The sequence below is a fragment of the Crocuta crocuta genome, unplaced genomic scaffold (assembly GCF_008692635.1).
Source record: "Crocuta crocuta isolate KB4526 unplaced genomic scaffold, BGI_CrCroc_1.0 scaffold377, whole genome shotgun sequence".
NCBI lineage: Eukaryota > Metazoa > Chordata > Mammalia > Carnivora > Hyaenidae > Crocuta > Crocuta crocuta.
The window spans coordinates 1,725,010-1,749,509 of NW_027528209.1; positions in this window are offsets into that span (position 1 = coordinate 1,725,010).

A 24,500-nucleotide genomic window follows, 5' to 3' on the forward strand; every position below is an offset into this window, starting at 1 on the left:
TGTATGCATCTGCATCTCCACCTGGGAAAGTCATTGCCTGGGGGTTGTTATTCTCTAGGTCCAAATGAGGATGAAAGAAATTAATAATTGAGACTGCAGTTTAGATCAGTAACTTCTAAATTTTTTACCTTTTTAAAAATGTTTGTTTAGTTTTTTGAGAGAGGCAGACAGACAGAGCATGAGCAGGGGAGGGACAGAGAGAGACGGAGACACAGAATCCAAAGCAGGCTCCAGGCCTGCGCTGACAGCACAGAGCCAGACGTGGGCCTCGAACTCACCAACAGCCAGATCATGACTTTGATGTCGAACGCTTAACTGATTGAGCCACCCAGGAGCCCCAGTTTCTAAATTAAACACACACACACACACACGTGAACTGTTTAAAAACTGAAATGTCAATAGAAAGCAGAATCAAATGGAAACAGTTTGGTTTCGGAGGGGTCCTCACCTCTTCTTCGTTCCTGAAACACTCATGGTTCTATAGAAGAGAATGTGGACAATGATGTTTTAGATAATTATTTTTAAAACTTAAAAGGTATGGAAGCCTTGGAGCACATCGCCTCAATCAGCCGGTTCCCAAGGGACTTAGCTAGTGAAGTGTATAGCCTCAGCCCTTCTGGACATGAAGCTCCTGGACCTGGGTTTGCCATGCATAGTTATGTCATGAGTGAACAGGATGAACGTGAGCAGGCACCCTCACTTCCTACCTGCCTCCCTGTAACATGAAGGTCCCTCTGCGCCAACATGCCAACAGCGTGACAACTGTGGAGTCTTCATTCCCTACCTGTTATGGTCACTCTCTGATTCTGGAAGTTGCTGGGGTCTAGTAGCAACCAGTCTGCAAGGCATCAGGAACAGATTTTCTTAGAATTTTGCCTATTGAAAATGTCAAAAATCATGTCATATCCCTGTGGAATTCTTCTCACCCCAAATCCACAGCCTGCAGAGACCATTAGCAAAAGCAAAAGAGGGCATTTAGAGTGATTTTCTGACTTGCTGCATATGCTAACCCTTCCTAAGGATTGCGTGTGTATCTCCCTAATTCAAGTTGCGGTTAAAACGGATTGATTCTCAGATAGAATACCTTTGTCCTGTGTCAGCCCTTGGTTGTGGGTATGACTCATTACTCATCTTACCTTCTGTTCCACTTGTGAAGCCAGTGTGTCTGGAAGCCAAGTTCTTGCAGATTCTTGAAAATACAGAGTCTGCCCTGGAGTGGGGGTAGCTGGGAGTGAAACAGGCAGATTAGCTGAGGAGTGCACGTCTTCTCTAAAGGTCTGTAAGTCTACGGTGAATTTCCCCTTCCTAATGAATTTGGAATTCACTTATATCTCCAAAGGTAGTAAATATGGATGAGATGACTCTGCCTTCGAGAACTGCGTGGTTCTGTCCTATTGAAGATTTTATTCCACTTCACAGGAATTGACTGTGAAACTGTGTGAATGAAGCTCCATTTTCTATGGAGATTTGACTCCAAAGTCAGTATTGAAGGCAAGAAATGTATGTAGTGTAATCATCCTTGACAACCCCGTATAATGCATATAAAGTACCATAATTTATAGGGGTAAAGGCTTCGTTATATAGTAAAGCACAATATATGATAAAAATCACACATGCAAGAAAAAGTCATATAATATTTTTATTTTTTTAATGTTTGTTAATTTTTGAGAGAGGGAGAGAAACAGACTTTGAGTGGGGGAGGGGCAGAGAGAGAGGGAGACACAGAATCCCAAGCAGGCTCCAGGCTCTGAGCTGGCTGTCAGCACAGAGCCTGACGCGGGCCTCGAACCCACGAACCGCGAGATGATGACCTGATCCAAAGTCGGCTGCTTAACTGACTGAGCCACGCAGGTGCCCTGAGTCCTATAATATTTCTGATTGCACGAATGGACAGACCCCCGGGTGAGTGCGTGTGCCGAGCTGTTGTGAGGGCAATGTGGGTTCACGTTATGCCCTGCTGTCACAGGTGTGCACGTGTGTGGCCCACACAGGCATTGGGGACTGTGCTAAATAATTGCTCTGTATTCACATCCTGCCATTCTGAGTCTTTGTTATCCATCATCCAGTCCTATTCTTATGGTCCCAGTTCTTTGCAGTATCTCATAGCTTCTTGGCATCTGATTTACTTTCCTTGAGACGAAGCCTAAGAGGATACAATCTTTTATTTAGCTTAGTTGTCAGGTTTTTAATGCATTCTTCTGATACAAAGAATTCATTTGGTAGAGAGAGTCAGAAACCAGCCTCGTAAAAGAAAGGTGGGCACATGTTTAGACCAAATACAGATAGGTCGCTACCAAATTTGAGGGCTTTTTTGGGGTGAAGGCAGGCTAGGGAGAGGTCCCGTCTTCCACACGAACTGGATATAGATGAGGTTATGCTCATAGTGCTGAGAAATGGGCTCCCAGCCGTTCTCCCAGCATGCCAGTTAAGGGGAATTACTTGGAATCTCAAGTGAGCTTTTGTTTCTTGAATCTTGAGGACCAGATGGTTGGAAAGACCTGCCCACCTGCTCGTAAATGTCCTTGTTGCCTCTGGCACTGACCTCTGATTGTTTCTGTTGCTTCGAAAGAAAGTAAAAGTTCACTACATTTATCCAGTATTTTGTACCCTGAAAGGCATACTCACATCCTTTTTCTTATTTGACCTTCCATGCAACCCCATGCAAGTCATTGTGGGATAGAGTTGTTACCCCCACTTGACAGATGAGAAGACAGTCTCAGAAAGGTCAGATGGCTCCCCTAGGCTGCCTCAGCCAGTGAGTGATGGGGCTGAGCTAGAACCCCAGCTTTCGGGTGACTTCCCACTTACCAGGCAAATTTTTCGTTTATGACCTGAGGAGGTCTGCCTCTGTTTTGAGTGCAGCGGGTTGTTAAGGAGACATTTGTTTCACACAGCACTCAGGGAGAAGGTGTATTTCTCGGGCTACAAACTTGTAAGAATTATGGGTCCATTCCTCGGATTGGTCTTTCACTTCACTTGACAGCCAAACCCAGTCTAGTCATTTCTGACATCTGATCAGTATCAGCTAAGATGTGCCATGTTCCTTGGGTCTTAGCTGGTCTTTCCCTCTCCAAGCTGGCATCTACTACAATGTATGATGCCTCACCAGACCCCAGCCATCATTCTGCATGGGCTAGTTGCCCTGGCTTCAAGACCTCCTGAACACTTCATTTTTCCCCTTTTCTCTCTCATTTCCACTAACTACTGTATCGGCATCTAGCTCGCTTTCCAGAGGCACAGAGACAAAAGGAATTCTCTGTGGGTTGGGGTCCCCTCAGGACCTACGGTGGCAAACAGGCCCAATTCTCTACATACAACTGCCCATCTTCCAGCCTGGGAAGTATCCACCACCATATTGGCCCCTTGTGAATTTCTCAGCTCGCTCGTGCTCTGACCAACTCTAAGGATCACTATTTTGAGTGGGGGCAAGAGATTGAACCCCAGGGAGGTTTGTTCAATTTGATAGCCATTGCTTTTTCTGAATTTAGAAACTCATAATTTGCCCCTTTGTTTACCCATCCCCTCTGAAATTGTTCTCTCATGGAGGCCTTGCAGGGTCGCCGGACTAAACACACACACATGCACAAAGGAAAAAACCTAACATGCTTCATATATCAAATTATTATCTCACCACAGTAAGAAGTATATAGAGATTTGATACATGGCTATTAAATAGGAAACATATACGATCACATAACTTTAGTTCCCTTCCAAAAGCCAAAGACAAATGGTCCATCAAAAGGTCTGTAAAGTTACAGCTGAAACAGTCCTGCAAATAATATGTGCCCCAAGAACCATTAAACCATGCATCATTTTAAAGGGCAGTGTAAAAAGTAGAACCCTCAGAAGGGAATTTCACATTTGTTGAAACCTCAGTATTGCAAGTTGAAAAGTGGGAAACTCCAAATGGTCAAGCTTCAGTGCTAATCATCTTTGCAATAGCCGTGTTTAAAAATTGTTAGTAGGTTGTCAGTCCTTAAAGTGGACTTTTAGTGTTGGGAAATCTCTTTCCCAACACTTAGAGATGAAATTTATGATATATGTATTACTGAATAAAAAATGCAGCATGTCATTTTTGAGGCATACTGACTTATGAAGAATTGACTTCAATAAATGCAGTGTATGGCTTTCTTCCAGTAAATGCTTTCAGTGTTAAAAAGTTCCATACAATAGATTTCCATTTTCAAAATCACATCATTTTTACTTAGAGCATTTCTGAAAACAGGTACAGCCACTTCCAATCAGCTGCCTGGCAATAATTTAAGATTCTCTTTCCTTTAAGTTGTGAAAGTTTGACCAACGCATGGCAGAACTTCATAGCTTAGGTGGCTTGATCTAGAAATCACTGTTTCCAGAACTGCCAAGGATTATGCTATTGGTTGCTGTGAGATGAAGGGGGGGGGGGGGAACCCACCTTGAACTTTTCCTACAGTTTGGAACCACATCATTTGGAAAACAGAGATAGGTCTTGAGCCAAGCTCCCTTCCATGACTACATGCTTGGAACAGGAAGGTTCTCTGTGGCTGGAGAATTGATTGATTGCTTAATATTTATTGAGGAACCGTGGTGAGTTTGGTACTCGATGAATATGAACACTTCAATAGTTCTCTTTCTCAACCAGAAACATGATGCCCAAGATGCTGCCTTAAGTACTTTCCAGACTTTTCTACCTGGAGTCCTTCCTCTCAGGATGCATATAAACAATAAGTTAAGTAAATTATCATAAGTCTGTTGTCCTTCACCTGCTGACCTCAAATATGTCTCAGTCCTGAGTTTATCCTCGGAGCAGAATTGTAATTGCTTTTCATCATCCGTCAGGTCTATGGGAGCCAATCCTGCCCTGACCTCCATGGCAACCATTGGTATATTTCAGAGTGAATGTCTTCTGGAATCCAAAGGAATCTTACATTTCTACCACCGGCATGAACAAAAGCCCCAGCCTTGGCAAACCTAATGGATGGTCTGTTCTTCCAAAATGACTACCCAGGAGGATTGCTCTCCTGTGGGCTAGATGATTTCATTAATTGGTGTCTAACTCATAAGTCTGAGTTATTTATTGTAAAACCAAATAAGGACCATATGACTTTGAAGATCTGATCAGACCAGGCTGTGTGGGCCAGATAGTGAGCAGAGCAAGCTTCCTAGCATTAATCTGTCACAGCCCATTTTTCACTTGCTAAATCAGCTTTATGCAAATATTCCCCCAAGCCTGGAGGCTTACCTATTCAGGAACTCCTCTCCCTATACTCCTACATCTGTGGATGTTTTGAGATATGGGCACATAAACTTAAGTCTTCAGATGTGCACTTAGGATTCTAGAGTAGAAGGAAATATTAGCAGTCATCTTGTGTAAGCCCTGATTTCACATATGGTGAAACTGAGGGGAAGTGATTTGCCCAAGATCACAGGGCCAGAATGACACCAACGGGAGAAAATTGTTACTGCACAAGTTACACGTGCATAATGTGAGAAAGAGCCCAGTGTCTTACCTACCCTTTGGAAAACACTCTTCTCCCAGATGCTTACCACTCCCTACCAAGTCAGTTTATTGGATGGGTTATTAAAGGAAAACAGAATCTAAACAAACCAGCGCACGAAAAGTAATGCACATTTTTGAAAATTCCTACTCTTGTACTCAGAAATAACTACTCTTCATAGTTGGAGGTATGTACATCCACTCCATTTTTCTAAGACGTTTAAAAAAATATTTTTCATTTATTTTGAGACAGGGAGAAAGAGCGTGAGTGGAGGAGGGGCAGAGAGAGAGAGACAGACAGAATCCCAAGCAGGCTCTTGACAGCGCAGAGTCCGATGTGGGGCTCAATCGTAAGATGATGACTTGAGCTGAAATCAAGAGTCAGGCGCTTAACACACTGAGCCACCCAGGCACCCCTCCACTCCATTTTTAACCAAGAGATAGAAAGCGTATGAGTTTTTTTTTTTTAATTTTTATTTATTTCTAGGAGAGAGAGAGAGAGCGTGAGCAGGGGAGGGCCAGAGAGAGAGGGAGATACAGACTCTGAAACAGGCTCCAGGCTCTGAGCTGTCAGCACAGAGCCCGACGTGGGGCTCGAACCCACGAACCGCGAGATCATGACCTAAGCGAAAGTCGGACACTTAACCGACTAAGCCACCCAGGCGCCCCTAAAGCATATGAGTTTTAATAAAGCGTTGATTGCATGAGAAGGGGGAAAGTCACAGAATTAGTTATGAGATGTCTTGAGTCCTTTCAACAAATACCATTGAGATTCTGCCTTTGTTATATAGGAAACCCCAGGGTTGTTTAGAACACAGTTCTGCCTCTGGTATATGTAAACCTGGAGTTCTCATTTGAGTCCTAATTCTTTTATGATGAACTCGGGCCTCTGGTTTTAAAAATCTTATCTTTCTGTCACAAGTCTTGTCCTGTGGGTATCTGCTCTACTGGCCCATTGATTCCTGACACCAACTACCCAGAGTTAGACTTCACAGGTTGAATGTCCCATCCTTCACAAAACTTCTCTCGGTTTAGGCACTCACCACAAACTCAGAGTCCCCAGGCCACCCGTGCTTTTGACAAATGGGTTACAAATTTAAGGGTTTCCCTATCCCCTCAGGTTTGATAATTTGCTAGCATGACTCACAGAACTGGGGAAAGTGTTTTACTTGTGATTATGGTTTTATATGATGAAAGGATACATATCAGAACGAGCTAAGAGAAGAGCTACACAGGGTGAGCTCCGGGAGGTTCCCAAATGGAAAGCTTCTGTGTTCTCAGTGAGCATTGCCCCCTGACACATCAGTATATACAACCAGGGAAATTTGCCACAGCTCTGATATCCAGAGTTTTTATTGGGGTTTCATTACACAGACATGACTGAGTGAATCATTGTTCACATGGCTCAATTTTCTGTCCCTTTCCCCTAGATGGAGCTGATGTCACATCCCATAAAGCCCCACCCTTTAATCACATGATTGGTCTTTCTGGCATCACCAGCCCCATCCCGAGGCCCTCATCAGCATAAACCAGAATGTAATGGGATGGGGGCAAGCACCACAAATAGCACAGATGCTCACCGCTCAGGAGATCCTAAACGTTTAGAGGCTTTCTCCCAGGAACCAGGGGCAAAGGCCAGCCAGATGCCTGATTCCTTGGGCCTGCATAAAGCATCACTCCTTCCTTTCAGGCCCTCACCTCCAAAGTCTATTTTTAACACTGGATCAAGAAACAAGTTTAACTGATAGGATGTAGGAGTGGGTATAAGTAGACATCAAGTCTTTGGGTTATCTCAGAAGCCAGAGATCGTGAACATTAAGTGCTCATCAGCATTATTCCCCATCTGTGGGAAGGGGAAGGGGGGGTCTTCCCAGTCAGGGTTCTTATTCAACTCTGATAGACTGACTCAGCTAGTGATTGGGAAAAGCCCCACCCCTGATTTTCTCAGTTGCCTGGAATGCCTGAAGGCTCAGAATTGGTCTCATTGAAAATTTGTATTTCTCGGGGTGCCTGGGTGGCTCAGTCTGTTGAGCGTTCCACTCTTGATTTTGGCTCAGGTCATGATCTCAGGGTCCTGAGATTGAGTCCCGCATTGGGCTCCATGCTGAGCGTGGAGCCTACTGAGGATTCTCTCTTTCTCTCTCTCTCTGCCCCCTACCCCACTCTCACACAGAAACGTGCTCTCTCTCTCTAAAATAAAAACAAACAGAACAAACAACAAAAACAAATCAAATCAAATCTGTACTTCTGTCCCTCACTGTTGATCTTCATTAAGTTTTCTACATTGGGCACTAGGCAAGCCCTTACGCTGAGCATGTGGTCGGGAGAAAACTCTCTTGCAACTTTATTCTTGAGGTGCTGTTATTTTATTTTTTTTCCTTCTAGATGAGTTTCTCCCCCTCCCCTTTCCAAAAATGCTAAGAGGGAAGAAGTTATGTTTTAGCAAACAGTAGTGTAGGGTAGATGCTGGAATAGGGTGGGGGCCTTGAGAGCATCAAGAAACACACACTTCTTTTCTGAAATCGAAGTCACCAGCATGCCTTGGAACTTTCCATTCTTTTTGTCTAGCACTCCCTCTAGTGACACCAGAGTTCTCTCAGGTTACAATTGGACACATGGCGGAAAGTGACAACCATCTTCAAGGAGACGTAACATGCTATGAGTTTAAAGAAAAGAGTGATTGCTTTCATTTAGAAGTAAACGTGACCTGGGATCAAAATGCTCAGAGTATAAGGGAAAGTATCACACTCGCTGGGACCTGGAAGGAAGGGCCATGAGGTGAATAAAGAGTTAACTATTGTAATTGAGATTCTGACTTTACAAAGAGGAGTCATGGAGGATAAGTGTGAAAAGGATCCAGATTTCAGGATCCATGGAAGGCCAGATCAAGGATAATGAGGAGCCAATAATCTGTGTTCTCTTCTGAGATTTAGTGCTTTGTCCTTTGACTTCTGAGGATCTTGGCCCAACCTCATTCATCCCCCATCCACCAGGCAGGAATGGATGCAAACTGTCGGAGGCAGATGCATGTTTATCCAGTGATCTCAAGGCTCTGTAGGAAAGAAAGTACCTTTGGATCATGGGCTGCCTCCAAATCCATGCTTTGGGTCCACATCTGAGCCTTCTTCATTTGTGCATGGGAAAAAGTTGTATAAAATTGGGCACCGATAACATTTGGCCATGCCCAAACGACAACTTGAACATGAAAAACAAGGTTTCACAGACTTCACTCAAAATGCCTCTCATGTCTATGCAGAGAAAAAGTGGCCAACTTAATTCTGTTTTGATTTTCCCTGATGTGTGACTTGATCTGTGGGCTGGATTTCCAGAGCCACAGTTGCGCCAAACCCCATTAGTGCTTAAGGCATACTCATGCCCAAATATGGAGCTCTCGTGTTTTGTGTTGACCATGTGCCTGGGCCCAACTGGCCAATCCAGGACAGACTCCTCGCCAGGGCTCTAACAGACACAACATAGACAAGCATTATGTGATGTATAAACAATTTTGCCTGAAATGACAGCATGTGAATAGCTCAGCTGGTAGATTTGTGAGCAGGGAGTATGATGTAGCCTGTGAATGGCTGCTCCTAAAATTGTATTCTAGTTATTTCCTGCCAGTTTTCGTCTCTGCCTGCACAGCAAGGGTAAGGAGGTTCTGGACTCCTCTTTGGGGTTCCTCAATTTCATTGTCTTCAAGACAGAAACCGAGAAGGAATAATATGATAGAAAGGAGACTAGAGACTAAAAAAGAAGATACAGAAAAGGAAGGATGGAAGAAGGGATGGAGGGAAGGAAGGAAAGAGAAACAGACTCATGACGAAAGAAATAGAATGGAAGTAGGAGAGAGGGAGAGGGGGACTGCACAGGAACAAAGAACTTAGGTAGGAACAGAAATGAGGAAAACCTCTGGGACTTAGGGGAGTCAAACAGGGGTCACCATCTGGTGTACATGGCCTCCTTTACAGGAGTTGTTTCAGGAGAACTCTGGAGAGCCCACAAATTCCATAGCATTGAGAAAGGCTGGCTGGATTGTCTTCTTTCTCCCTCCCTCCCATCTAGTATGGTTATATCTAAATCACTCCAATCCAGTGGCACATTTGCCAATGTTGATTTAAGAGGATCAACACCCAACACTGTGCTAAGTATGGATATTTGTACTGGGTTTAAATGCAAGGCTTCTAGAACTGTAGTCCGGATATCCACTTCACGGTATTGCTGGCCTAGATACAGCTCAGCTCCACACTACCCAGAGAAATTAGTCAGGGATAGTCAATATCTATGTATTATTGGTGTGTGTGTTGGGGGGAGGGTTATTTGGATTATTTCTCCTTTCCCTAAGCCATGCACCCCCTAAATGTCTCATATTTAGTGTTGCCTAATACATACTTGTATGAGTGAAGCATTTGTCTCCTGTTGAGTTTTATGTCTGCCTTCTAAGGTCCACCTTCATTTACCCATTTACTCAAACAAACAATATTGACCACTGAGTATTTATTTCTCTGTACTGGGCAGTGTTCATAAGGGAAAAGCTCTCTGCTTTCATAGACTTGCAGGCTAGCTAGTTCAGGCTCAAGGTTGCTTCTTTCTATTTCCATTACTTAGTTATATAGACTCTTTTACTACATAGAGACTTTCCCCCAAGTAATTCTGTTTCGTGTTTAAAATCTCTTAAAATTATTCCTTCCAAGCTTACCGTGCAGTATTCATTCTCTTACAGATTCAGGGGGGGAAAAGTGGTTCATTCAGTGATTAGGGCTGATGATGGGCTCTCCTTACTAAGTGTGCAGTCTTAATCTCTCCCAAACTGCTTTCCTCATCTATAAAATGGGTATGAGGAAAAGTTTAAGTGAAATAGGCCCATCAGGTCCTTTGTCCATGACTAGCCCTAGTAAGAATCCAAAGATACCTCTCCTCATTCCATCCCAGTGTGGGATAGTCCCAGATGGCATAGTCATCTGAATTATTCAAGAAAAATATTGACAGGTTAGAGCCCTGGGCTGAAATTACCAAGAAGAACTTAAACAGGATTGATCACAAAATCTCCTCTTAGATGAAAAATAATTATTTAAATTCCAAAGAATGAAACGGGCTCAGCCATGGTGAGAGGATCTAGGAGCTTCAGTTGATTAAAATCAATGATCTTAGGATAAGGCTTGGCCACTAATATATCTGGAGAGGTCCTGGGTGCCATTCATAGATGATAATTCCAGAAAAGAGAAGTAATTTAGGTCCCAGCACCCCTAAATGATGGCATAAGTCACTGGACTGAGATCTGAAAACGTGCGGACAAACTAAGTACATCCAGAGGAGGGAGAGACAGTGGGTTCAGGATCTGGAAGCCGGATCTTCTGGAAAACAGTATAGCACATTAATTAATAGCATGAGCTTTGAAAGCAGATAGACGTAGGTTCTAACCCTAGATGCCCCTCTTACTGAATGAGTCATCTTAAATAAGTTATTAACTTCTCTAATGTCTTCATCTTTACAGTGGATAAGAAGTGAGATAATGTATCATATTTATTAAAGTTAGGTCTGTTGCTATTAAGGTAGGTCTACTAAGGTAAGACCTACTAACAAAAAACACTGACTTCTCAGTGACCCAATGCAATTACAATGTATTTCTTGCCGATAGCACGGTCGCATATGGGGTACGGCCTTCCATGGGCTCATTCAGGGACCTGGGATCCTTCTGGCTTATAGCTTCACCTGAAGATGAAGAGGGAGGCCATTTTCTTTTTCAGTGGGGAAGTGACACAAATCATTTCCAGAAATAGTCTGTGGTCAAGAAGTCATTCCCGTAGCCGCACCTAACTGCAAGGGATTCTGAGAAGTGTGTATACTCTGCGCCCGGGAGGAAAGGGAATGAATTTTGGTGAACATGCAGTGGTGTCTCCACATTTCAGTGTGTGCTCACCAGTTGCCACCTCCTTCTTCTTCCACACTCACCTCTTTCTCAAAGGAGAGGACTCCAAATCCCACCCAGTGAGAACATCTGGCTTGGAGTCCGGGATCTCTGGGATGTCTCATCCTTTCTGTCGGTACTCGAAGAGGCTCCTCATGGTCTCACGCTCTATGAAAAACCCTCTGTCTCTTGTTCTCCACCGGAGCGCTCTGGCTCTATTGTCTGAGAACTTGCAATGCCCCTTAACCTCCACGAACCCCCTTAAACTGGGCATTGGCAAGTATCCCTTGCAGGCTTTTCTGCTTACAGGTGGTGTTAAGTTCAGGTGCTTGAAGGATGTTTAACATTTAAGCAATTCGAAGAGTTTTTACTTTTGCTTTTTTGTTCCAGGTTCAGGGTTTCTTTGCCCATAGAATGATCGCAGAAACTTAGGAGGCTTCCGATCTCTTTGCTTTCTGAGTGGCAATGGCAACCTTGTGCTGGTACTCACACACAGAATTCTTTCTTATGCATTCTTCTCAAACTTTCATATTTCTTCGCTTTCTTGTTTCCCATGCCTCTCTTAATTAAGTGGCAACTTCACTGAGGTCTCAATAGAAGGGAGCAATACACCTTTAATCTGGCTTTTGCTCTAGGACTGAGCCACTTTGCTCAACTGGGAAGCCTTGCTGGCTCAGTATCACCAGAGTGTTCTTCAATTTCTTCTCTTACTCTTTGCAATCTGGAAGCAATCAACCTTTCCAACCTTATGAGGTCCTTGATCGCTGGAATTTCTCTGTTCCCTCCAACCTTGCTTGAAAATGGGCCAGTGGCTTCCTCAGCCTATTTCTTTCTTGGAATACCTTGCTAAAGCCGGCTAGTAGCCCATGTGCGCCACCACTCTGAACCTTTCTATCCTTTCTGTGGCCTCTAGAACTGGCCATGAAGTCACTGTCACACATTTCAGGTTTTTCTTATGGCAGCATCTGACTTCTTTCTACTACCAATTTCGGTATTAGTTGGGGTAACACTGGCCACTGTAACAGCTAAAGTTCAAATTCCCAGTGGCTTCACCTAGGAAAATTTATTTCTTACTCGCACCCCCAGTCTATTGCAGGTATCATGGTGACTGTCCCTGCACAGGGGCACAGGCTCCCTGCGTCTTTTTTACCGCCTCCCTCCCCAAGGACTTCATAGTCCTCTCCGTCCCGCAGGCAGATGGCTGAGACCTCCTAGTAGAGCAGGTAAAGCATCCCCGCTTCTTACAACACTCACAACACGCAGTCCCTATTAGTTGCTGTTTCTGTTACCACATCCTTTGAAAACAATAGATGAAGGAAATGATATATGGTTTCAGCCCGCATTAAAGTCTTAGGGAAAACATGAGAGCAATGTTCATATGCACTGGAAAAGAAGAATCAGGCTAATTCCATGTATCTCCAGAGGGCTAAATGGGGAGCAGCGGGTGAATGAGACAGTTTTCCTTGTAAGGTAGGGAGAACTTTCTTATAATTAGGGATGAATCCCAAAGGCAGTCCCGCCTTGACGCTCGCAGGTACTGGGGCGCCTGGGTGGCTTGGTCTCTTGAGCCTCCGACTCTTGATTTCTGTTCAGGTCATGATCCCATGGTTCATGAGTTTGAGCCCCTTGACAAGCTGTATGCTGACAGCACAGAGCCTGCTTGGGATGCTCTCTCTTTTCTCTTTGTTCCTCCCCCACTCGTGTGCGTGCACTTTCTCTCTCTCTCTTTTTCTCTCTCTCAAATAAATATAAAAAATAGTAAGTGCTGGGATCTGGTACTATAAGAGCAGAAGCTGCTGCTACCTAGAAGATTCCTGCTTCAGGGACCCCTTCCCATGATAGGGCTCCTGAGGCCTCTTGCAACACAAACATTTCATTTTCTGTTTCTGAGACACTGGACAGAAAGGGCTGTGGTGGTTGTCTCCACTTGTGTGTTGGCCTTGGAGATTACCTCTCCTAAGCTAGTAACTACAGTTTCTGCCTTTGGAAGCATTAACTCCGTCTGTGTTCATCCGCTGTTGGTCAGGTGTTCTCTCTGCTGTGTACGTGGGGTGTTTCTTACCCCAGGATAGTTTCTGGGTGAGCTCCTTTAGCCCTGCTGTGTGTTTGGTCATGGCAAGAAATGGATCGTATCTCCTGATTCCACCCAACCCGGGGCTCGAGAGTTATCCTGGAATCTTCCATCTCACTCATTGCAGCATCACCCAGTACTTGCTCTTCCATTTCCAAATGTTTTGCAAATCCATCCGCTTCTGTTCACTCTCCATTCAATCACCCTAGAAGAGGCCACTGCGATCTCTCACCGGTTTCTCTCTAATTTGATTTTCACTCTGGAGCCAGGCTAAGCCCTTCGATACGTGCCCCCGGTATAAACCAGCGTCCCTGTCGGCAGTACAAGGACTATCATAGCGCTTGATTTTTCATGACCACCTTTCTCTCGATTTCAGTGGCCCTTGCCTCCAGGCCGATAGCATCTTTACCGTCAGGTAATCTTGAGGGTTTCCTGGCCTCCTGGAATTGGCCATCTCAGGGCATCCTACGTATCTTCTCTGAGATGAGTATTGCCCACATCTCTCTGCCCTCTGAGCTCTTGGGGCTGCTGAAAGCGTGTCCCCGTATACCCGCTGTTCTCACACCTGCTAACCACCCCCTTTCCTCCAACTCCAAAGGAATCTGTTATTCTGAGCTGGAGGGATGCCCCCATCTGCATCTTCCTTCTCCCTCCAGACCCTCTAGGCTTCTTTTTACAAACCTCCAAGTTCCGCTAAGTGCTTTCCTAGGCGTTTGCAAATAAAAGCCAGACAGTTTGCAGGGTGTATCTTCTTAGTACCCTGCAAACAACACCTCTCATAGTGTAATGGGAAGCACAGTCAGATACCTGTCGGGAAAGAGAAGGATCAAGAAGAAAAGGCTAGGAAAACAAAAGAAAGCTTAAACTACAATTTCAGAATAGCCTCAAATCCCACGTGCAGATCTCTGCATCCCGTCCCCACTTAATTGATTCCTCTTGCCCTCGGGATCAAATTCAGGTGGTCTCTTATGGTCTTGGGGGCCTCTGCCTGATGTCATCCCTGTCATCCCTGCCCACCTCTGCGGCTCCCCTTGCCCCTTCTGTCGCAGACACCCTGGATGGTCCTCCCCGCCTGCGGTGAACTGGGCCTGGGGTCTCCCAGCACTCTGGTCTCTGGCCCAAAATGCTCCTCCCCACCCCACCCCCAGCCCCTCGCTCCCCTGGCTGACTGTGAGCAGGCTCCGGTCATGGGTCCCAGCACGCGTTCCCTGGGGAGGCTGTCCTGTCCCCGACAGGATTTGGTCCCTTGTTCTGGGTCCCTTGTTCCGAGCCTTCCCTTTCCCTCTGCCATGGGCGAAACTGTGTGTTGTGGTCCTCGTTCAACGTCTGTAAGTTCCCAAGGTTGCTGATGGTGCTGAGTGTGGGTAGCGCAGGGCACTCCAGTAATGCCTTGGGGAGTAACACGGCGCACCCAAGGGCTGTAGTGTGTGTGTGTGTGTGTGTGTGTGTGTGTGTGTGTGTGTGAGAGAGAGAGAGAGAGAGAGAGAGAGAGAGAGAGCGTGAGCGAGCGAGAGCAAGCGAGAGCGAGCGAGAGATTGCCTTCTGGCATATCTGCATCCCGCCCCCTTCTTTCCCCCCCATGAAGCTATAAATGAAGATTTACATTGAAACCAATCCCATATAGCAAGCATTTTGCAGACACTGTTGGACTCATCCTCAGTAAAGACTTACTTTTCATTCAGAATAATCTCATGTTCATTCTTGGACTCCTTCCTACAAATGTCTCCACAGCCTAGTTTGTGTGGGAGCAGAGGAGAGGCGGGGAGCACGCATTTTTGTTCACAGAAGCCACGGACCCTGGAATGGCAGGGCTCTGGGAGCGAGCACATTGAAGCTCGACTATTTTTAGGGAATGTACATTTGTTTTTAACACGTCGGGAGCCTGTTGCAGAGATCTCTGCTACATGCAAAAAAAAAAAAAAAAAAGGAAAGAAAGAAACAGGAAATGAAAAAGTCAGCAGACAGAGGGTCAGACAAAGTTCCAAAGGCTTCCAACATCAATATTTTTTTTTAAGGGAGAAAAAAAGCCAACTTTTTTTTTTTTTTTTGGTTCTTTGTATCAATACATTTATTTTATTTTATTTTATTTTTTTTACAAATAGTTTATTGTCAAATTAGTTTCCACGTAACACTCAGTGCTCATCCCCACAAGTGTCCTCCTCCATGCCCATTCCCCCCTCCCCCCCACATCCATCAGTCCTCAGTTTTTGTCAGCATTCAAGAGTCTCTCATGGTTTGCCTCTAAAGCCAACTTTTTTTTAATGAAAAGAAAACCCTGTTTTATTAACTGATGATAGCTTTATGACAGTTGTGTGATCTGGTCTATAATTTCTAAGCCATTCTTGAATTTGTCCCTCTGGAATCTCCTTACGGTTGCTCAGAAACGAAATCCCAGCGGCATGACTTCTGCACTGCTAACTGCCAGCCTGGGCTGGGCACACAGTTCTGGTCACATGGGCAAGCAGCTGTGAGACGTGTGCACGAAGGCATTCCCATACCCTGGTGTCACACCCACCCAGGGAACTTGCTAACATCAGAGTGCAAAAGCAAAATACAAGTGCTCGGGTCCCACCATGTAAGTGACCCTTTAGTACTCTGCTAGGAGAAACGGTCTCTCTCTCTCTTTTATTCTCTTCCCATCTTTAATGAGTTCCCTTTACAGGGAATCACGCCCTAGATATTTCCAAAATGGAACACTGACAATCCTGTAGTTGAAAAAGAACAATGCAGTCATCTTAAGATGTGTTTTGTCCTAAAAAGGAAGGACATTTTTAAAAATTTTTTAAACATTTTTTATTTATTTCTGAGAGTAAGACAGAGACAGCGTGGGCAGGAGAGGGTCAGAGAGAGAGGGAGACACAGAATCAGAAGCAGACTCCAGGCTCTGAGCTGTCAGCAAAGAGCCCAATGTGGGGCTCAAACTCATGAACCATGAGATCATGACCTGAGCCGAAGTCGGACACTTAACCAACTGAGCCACCTAGGCACCCCTAAAAGGAAGGACATTTTGAAGAGAGAGTCCTCTGATACTAGGAAGGTATACATTGCAACCGCGAGGTCATTTCTTCCCTTACGGCAGATGTGTAAGTGCTCTCAATGGCAGGGACAAAATTCTACCTAAATAAAATAATTATGGACTTGAAAGAGTCTTGGATATAAAGATAAAAAGTGCATTAGGCTTTTCGGAGGTGCTTGAGTGGCTCAGTTGGTTGAGGGTCCCACTTGGGTTCAGGTCATGATCTCTCTGTGTGTGATTCGAGCCCCACAACAGGCTCTGTGCTGTCACCCCGTCAGTGCAGACCCTGCTTCCGGCCCCTCTTTTCGAAAGCTCATTCTCTGCCCCTCCTCCGCTTGTGTATGCTGGCTCGCTCTCTCAAACAAATAAATCATTTAAAAAGACATATTTCTCTAATGTTTATTTCTGAGAGACAGAGACAGAGCATGAGCAGGGGAGGGGCAGAGAGAGAGAGGGAGACACAGAATCTGAAGCAAACTTCAGGCTCTGAGCTGTCAGCACAGAGCCCAAGGCGAGGCTCAGACCCATCAACCACGAGATCATGACCTGAGCTGAAGTCAGATACTAGCTGACTGAGCCACCCAGGCGCCCCTAGTGTAAAATTTTAAATACAGTGTACCTGCACACATTCACAACCCAACAGCCACGAATAGTGAAAAGAACAGATCCAGATTTGCTAACATTGCAACTTGTTCCTCTTGGGGAGTTTGGATTAGAGGTGCTTTTTCCTTTTGCTTCCTTGCAGTAGGCATGTGCTGTTGCAGTGAAGGAAAATAACCTTTACTTTCTGGGATGCCTGGGTGTCTTAGCTGGCTAAGCGTTAGACTTGATTTTAGGTCAGGTCATGATTTCACGGTGGGTGAGTTCGAGCCCCACATGGGGCTCTGTGTTGGCAGCGTGCAGCCTGCTTGGGATTCTCTCTCTGCTGTCTCATGAACCCCCCCCCCCCCCAATAAATAAACTTAAGAAAAATTTTAAAAACTCAAAAAAACTTTACTTTCCCAATAAAGACTCATCTTCGCCTGATCTTTTCTTTCACTCATCCACTATAGGCACTTGACTGTGAAGAGAAATTAAATGGATCATTGTAACTACTCATCTGCCATATATTGTTTTTAGTTTTAAAGTTAGAGTAAAAGTTGACAATAGAAACATGATAAAAGATGGATTTCTGTTCCTGCTGTTCAGAATGAAATAATGCATTCCCACTTATTTTTCAAAATCTTGCTGGTAGTTTAAATGTGGGGTAACAGACCCATATGGCCTATTCACTGGTGGGAGAATTTCCTGGCTGGCTAACTTTACCTGGTGTCCAGTGTATAGACTGATGAAGCAAATTCAGCCAGAATAATTATCATAAAAATCATAACAGTAATAACAACACATCCCCATACGTCCTTTATTCTTCAGCAGATAATTTCCTAGCAATTTGACGTGTCTTAAAAACTTTTGCATCCATTTGGGGATGCCTTGGGTGGCTCATTCGGTTAAGGGTCCAACTTCAGTTCAGGTCATGATATCACAGTTCTTGAGTTTGAGCCCCACGTTGGGCTCTGTGCTCACAGCTCAGAGCCTGGAGCCTGCTTTGAATTCTGTGTCTTCCTCTTTCTCTGCCCCTCCCCCCACTCGTGCTGTGTGTGTGTGTGTGTGTGTGTGTGTGTGTGTGTGTGTGTGTCTCAAGTATAAATAAACATTAAAAAAATTTTTAAGAAGAATTCCTTCCATTTTATAGGTGGAAAGAGGAAATCCTTATATTTATCTTATCAGGCTTTGGGAAGTAACTCATTTATAAGAGCACTGTCTCATTTTTTTCTAAATAACATGCACAAATGTAACCCAAACATGCACTGTTACCATATTATACAAACAGAACATGTTTGGCTTTGATAACTGACCACATTAAAAAAATTGAGAGTCACGTTGGTGGGGATGTAGACCCACTTAGGAAAACTGCAAGCTTCCAGCAAAGTCAGGGAGAATCTTGAGTAGTTCGTCCACATAAAGAAGGAGTCCTATCTACTCTCAACTTGGCTGTTGATATGTTAGAGGTCTCATTTTCTGCAGCTGAGCTATTCTTTCATACTTATGTTGTGAAATCCTTTGAACTAAGGCATCATTTACCTTTTTCTTTAGAATAAAATAAGATGGTTAAACACAGCTCACTTTGATAGGCGTTGTATCTATGATTGTATGCTTCATTTGAGATCCACATGGCCGAGGGAGTTGCAGGATGTAACTCAATAAGAATCTGGGGCAAAGCCTCTCCTGAGAAGATGACCTTGGATTAAGGCCACCCTTCTCCCTGATAATTGTGACAATGTGAAGGCAAAGAACAAGCAATTGCCTCTTGAATATGTGATCCCAAATCAATGGGAGGGATTAAGGGGCTAGCCTGGGACAGGGGGAGGCACAAGAGAGAGAAGCATCTGGTATCAGGCTAGATACATCAGTTTCTAAACCACATCTCCCCCTCACAGTCTCTAAGAAGCAGTCATTTCTGCTTCGTGACTTGTGTGCCCTCCAGACTAAAAGCAGAGGGCTGGACTCTATCATCCACTGAGATCCCTTTAGCCTTTAAACCCTACAAAGCTGACACTGGCTACTTTCCCTGTCAATGCCATTGCCCAACACCTGGCAGATATGGTACTCTTAGAGGCCTATTTCTTGCCTCCCGTGGTGGGATAAGATGGTCACATGCATTTCACAATATATGGGAATGCCTTGGTTTTGTTCCTCTGACTGTGACCTGGAATGGCAGGGGTGGCTGCATGATTATGCATTTCTGAATGAGCCCAGAAATCTTTGTTCATGTGGCCCTGCTGCAGTGTGGGTGGCTTGTGCCTCTTCTTTTCCTTGTCATCCTTGTGCTCTTGAGGTGCGGCTTCTCCCAGGTGGAACAGAGCAAGAAGCAATGGCAACAGGAAGGAGGAGAATGGGGTAGGTCCCCATCCTACTTCCCAACATAGATCCAAGGATTTTTGAAGTAAATGAAATAGACCCCCATTTGGGGAAGAATCATTGGACAGCCTGACCCATAAGTTCACCATTTCCCCCAGCTCTTCCAGGACCCATCACCCATTTTCCCCTCCGTCTCATCCCCCCATCAACCCTCAGTTTCTTCTCTGTATTTAAGGGTCTCTCATGATTTGCCTCCCTCCCTCTCTGTTTGTAACTTTTTTCTCCCTTCCCTTCCCCCATGGTCTTCTGTTAACTTTCTCAAGATCCACATATAAGTGAAAACATAGGATATCTGTCTTTCTCTGACTGACTTATTTCACTCAGCATAGTACCCTCCAGTTCCATCCATGTTGCTGCAAATGGCAGGATTTCATTCTTTCTCACTGCCAAGTAGTATTCCGTTGTGTATATAACATCTTCTTGATCCATTCATCCGTTGATGGACACTTAGGCTCTTTTCCTGATTTGTCTATTGTTGAGAGTGCTGCTGTGAACATTGGGGTACATGTGCCCCTATGCCTCAGCATTTCTGTATCCCTTGGGTAAATTCCTAGCAGTGCTATTGCTGGGTCATAGGGGAGTTCTAGTGTTAGTTTCCTGAGGAACCTCCACACTGTTTTCCAGAGGGGCCGCACCAGTTTACATTCCCACCAACAGTGTAGGAGGGTGCCCGTTTCTCCACATCCTCACCAGCATCTGTAGTCTCCTGATTTGTTCATTTTAGCCACTCTGACTGGCGTGAGGTGGTATCTCAGTGTAGCTTTGATTTGTATTTACCTGATGCTGAGTGACATTGAGCATTGTTTCTTGTGTCTGTTGGCCACCTGGATGTCCTCTTTGGAGAAGTGTCTGTTCATGTCTTCTCCCCATTTCTTCACTGGATTATTTGTTTTCCTGGAGTGGAGTTTGGTGAGTTCCTTATAGACTTTGGATACTAGCTCTTTATCTGATATGTCATTTGCAAGTGTCTTTTCCTATTCTGTCGATTGCCTTTTAGTTTTGTTGATTATTTTCCTTTGCAGTGCAGCTTTTTATCTTGATGAGGTCCCAGAAGTTCACTTTTGCTTTTAATTCTCTTGCCTTTGGAGTTGTGTCAAGTAAGAAATTGCTACAGCTGAGATCAAGGCCTAATTCAAATGCCCTCTTCTTCTTCAAGCCTTCTGTGATTCCCCACAAGTCAGAAGAAACAGTTTTCTCTTCCATGTGCTCGTTTACACGCCCTCTCTTGTGCCTTAGGACATGTGTTGTATTAACCTGCTGGTCTCTGTCATAATCTGATAGTGTGCCTCACCCCCACTGGGTCACTAGTAAGCTTCTGGACAGAAGTGACAGTATGGCATTCACCTTTGAAACCTTCATGGGGCTTACTGGATCTTATAAATGAGAAGTCACTCTGGGTTTACCGACTTTCTGGTACACAGGTTGACTTAGCACAGGGGTTTCCAGTGAATTCTTTTAATAATGGACCTTTGAAGTGAGCTGAAGTTTAGCTGCCTCTGAATGGTAGCCTCCATGGAGCGTAGAAGCCAGATGCAGTAACCACTGGCTGAGGGAAAAGTTGGACTCTGTGAAGTGAATGGGCGCTTTTAGTGCCTTACCTCACTGGTGCGCCTCTGGGCTGTGAAAAATGTCCTATTTGACATCGTAAGCTCCCAAAGGGTGTGGACTGTGACTGCTCTACTTAAGTAGGCCGGTACCCCATGCGTGGGGCTATGTAATAACTACAGTTTCATGATGATCACTCTCACAGCATGAGTCTGGGGTGCACATGGTGTGCCCTAAGAAGCAGACTGCTGGCCACGGCCTGCCAGACACGGCACACAGACTGCTCGTAGTAAATAATCTTTAATGAACGTTCCTTCTAGACACTGTGACCCTGCACCAGCTTTTGTGGGAAGTGGCAGGAAAACAGAAGTTATGGTTCCTCCCTCGAACCTTCTCAGGGTCTGATATAAATCTAAGGCCCAGAATTTGCAGAAAATGAGGCCACAGTTGAAGAAATATATGTCTAGGCAGGAAAGACTTTAATCAAGATTGCAAAAAGCCACATGGTTAGTCAAGGGGAATCCTTAAGCCAACTACGTTTGCTGCCTCATTATAACAAAGGCAAGTCGAGACCTGCAATGAAGAGTCACTGGTGTATATGTATTTAAGCTTATTTGTGGGAAGAACAGCATCTGGAAAGCAGTGTCTTTTTCTATGAGTTCGATTCTTTCACCGAAAAAAAAAAAAAAAAAGAAAAGAAAAGAAAAAGAAAAAACCCCACAGCGATCACAGGAGTCTCTGTTTCTGCCAGAAATATCTCCGTCAAAATCTTCTAAGTTTTGCTTTAAAAAGAAAACTCACAGAAATAAAAAGCGATGTTTACTTCTTGTGTTCAGAAAGGCCTTGTTTGGGGCACCTGGGTGGCTCAGTTGGTTAAGCAACTGACTTTGGCTCAGGTCATGATCTCACTGTTCATGAGTTGGAGCCTCATGTCAGGCTCTGTGCTCACAGCTCAGAGCCTGGAGCCTGATTCGGATTCTGTGTCTCCTTCTCTCTCTGCCCCTCCCCTGCTCATGCTGTCTCTGTCTTAAAAATAAACAATTTTTTTAAGTTATGAAAAAAAAGACCATGTTCTCCCCTCTACCTTACTGCCTGGGAAGAGTGACAACACGATTTTTCTCTGTTGTCTCATCACAAGTGAGTCCCTTCTGAAAGGAAGCCAAACATAGGATTTTCTGTCTCCTTCCATAACATTATACTTCAACTGCTATTCAAGGCCCTTCGTGTCTTATGTGTGAATTTAGAATTCAGAATCTCTGGAGACATTTGTTAACTTGGTGGGTAGGAACACAAGACCTGGATCTCCCCCCCATTTCCTGGTCGCTGTATCCATTGTTGTTCTAAAAATGCTGTCGTGTCCCGTATATTGTCCTTAAGCCTCTCAGCTGAGCTCTGAAATTCTGCTGTGTACTGTGCTGTGTGCTTCGTATTCATGAGCGCATTTTCTCTGACAGTAACCCTTCAGACAGGTGTAGTGGACGTTCCTTGTGGCCAGCCAGCATCTGAACTCCCGTGCCCTTGGAGTGTTTCCCAGCCTGAGGTCTGAACAGGGGCAGAGATTCACTTCTTCCTTCTACAGAAGCCAAAAACATCCTTTCCCAGCATCCCCTGCAGTTAGGACACCAACAAGGGGTTTAGACTCCATCAGGCAGATGTACCTGTTCTGGACGTAAATCAGGGAGCTAATGGCAAAAAGGAGCAGTTATTCAAGAGAGCCACAGCCAGATTCCAAAGCAGAAGTAGTTTAGTAGCCAGGGGGCATTGGGTCAACAGTGGCATCTCTGTGGGACTAGTTTGAGGCATAACTTTGGACATGGATCTTGGCTGTGCAGCCTGGGGCATCTACAACCTCTCAATACCCTTAGTACAATCCCTTTCTGCTTATGTTGTCCGGTGTTGGTGTCTGTTGTTGAAACTAGGAGTCTCAACAGAGACACAGGTACAGTTATTAACTATTATTATAATTATTAGTAACCTTGCTTACAGATATAAATTCTGAGGCTACAGACTTTAAGTTACTTGCCTAAGATCTAACAGCTAACAAGAGGTAGACCTTGGATTCAAAGAGAATTTACCTGACTTCAGAGCCCTTGCCCTTGATGTCCACCTCAGTGTACCCCTGGGATAGTATGTGTTGCCATGGAACTCCCTGGACCTCCCAGTATTGCAAGAGTCTGCAGGATGCTAGGGCAGATGCCCTCAATGCCCTCTGGACTTCATACTTGAGAGCCCAAGAACTAACAGTCTCTAGGCTCTAATGTACTTGTCCTATGTAATATCCTATTGGTACCTGAGAGGTAAGCATTGTTACTACCCTTTTACAGCTGAGAAAACCAAGAATGAATAACGAAGGTAATTTCTTGCCCAAGGTCCCAAATTCAGTTCTAGGTGATTCTGAGACGCTGAGCACCTCCCCCTCTGGTGTCTGTCCACAAATCCTAGATCTGTACTGACTACAAATGATGACCCTTTTTTGTCTCTCTGCTTCATCTAATGTAATAATGTGGGCAATGAGGATGTCATCATTGGAGGTTTGGGGCTAGAATATTCTTTAATATTCTTGATCCATCATTTCAGCCATTGATAACATGGCTCTGTTTTCCAAGTGGAAATATTTTCTGCTGTTCAACAAAAATTCATTTTCTGTGTTTGCCGTGAGACAAGATTCCACTTATATGTGTTTGTCATGTGAGAAGCTGGTTGTCCAGCACTATTTAATTGATAGCTTGTTCTTTACCCACTAATTTGACCTTCCCCTTCCACCAGACACCAAGTTGCCGTGTAAGTCATATGCCCATCTCTGAAGAGTTAAAGCTATACACTGCATCCCCCCAGTATTGATATTGATTTAATTTTTTTCAAGGCTAAATATTTCATAATTTCTGTTTGATGTTGACCATTACTTATTTAGAAGTAAGATTTTTTAATCTATATTAAAAATTAGATTAAAAATTAAATTATATGTAGTCTATATTTGTGATGTGTTTAAATGTATTATTGAAATTTCCAAAGATCAGAATTTATTATTGTTTAAATGCTCTTTTGATTTGATTTCTAGTTGTGTTACCCTGTGGTATGAGAGGGTGGCCTCTATGACATGGTGCTGTTCTGTCCTTTACAGTAGTCACTCATGGCATGTGGCTAATGAATGTTTGACATGGAGCTAGTCTACATTGAGATAGTTGTCATACCACGAGTAGGGGAGGGGCAGAGGGTGAGGAGGAGAGAGAATCCCAAGCAGTCTCCACACTCACCATGGAACCTGACATGGGGCTCGATCTCAAGACTGTGAGCCCATGACCTCAGCCGCAATCATGAGTCAGACACTTAACCCACTGAGCCTGTGACTGAACCACCCAGGCACCCCTTCTTTTTACATTTAAAATAAATGTTTATTTTTGAGTGAGTGGGGGAGAGGCAGAGAGAGAGAGGGAGACAGAGGATCTGAAAAAGGCTCCTCTGACAGAGGATCAGTACAGAGCCTGATGTGGGGCTCAAACTCATGAACCATGAGATCATGACCTGAGCCAAA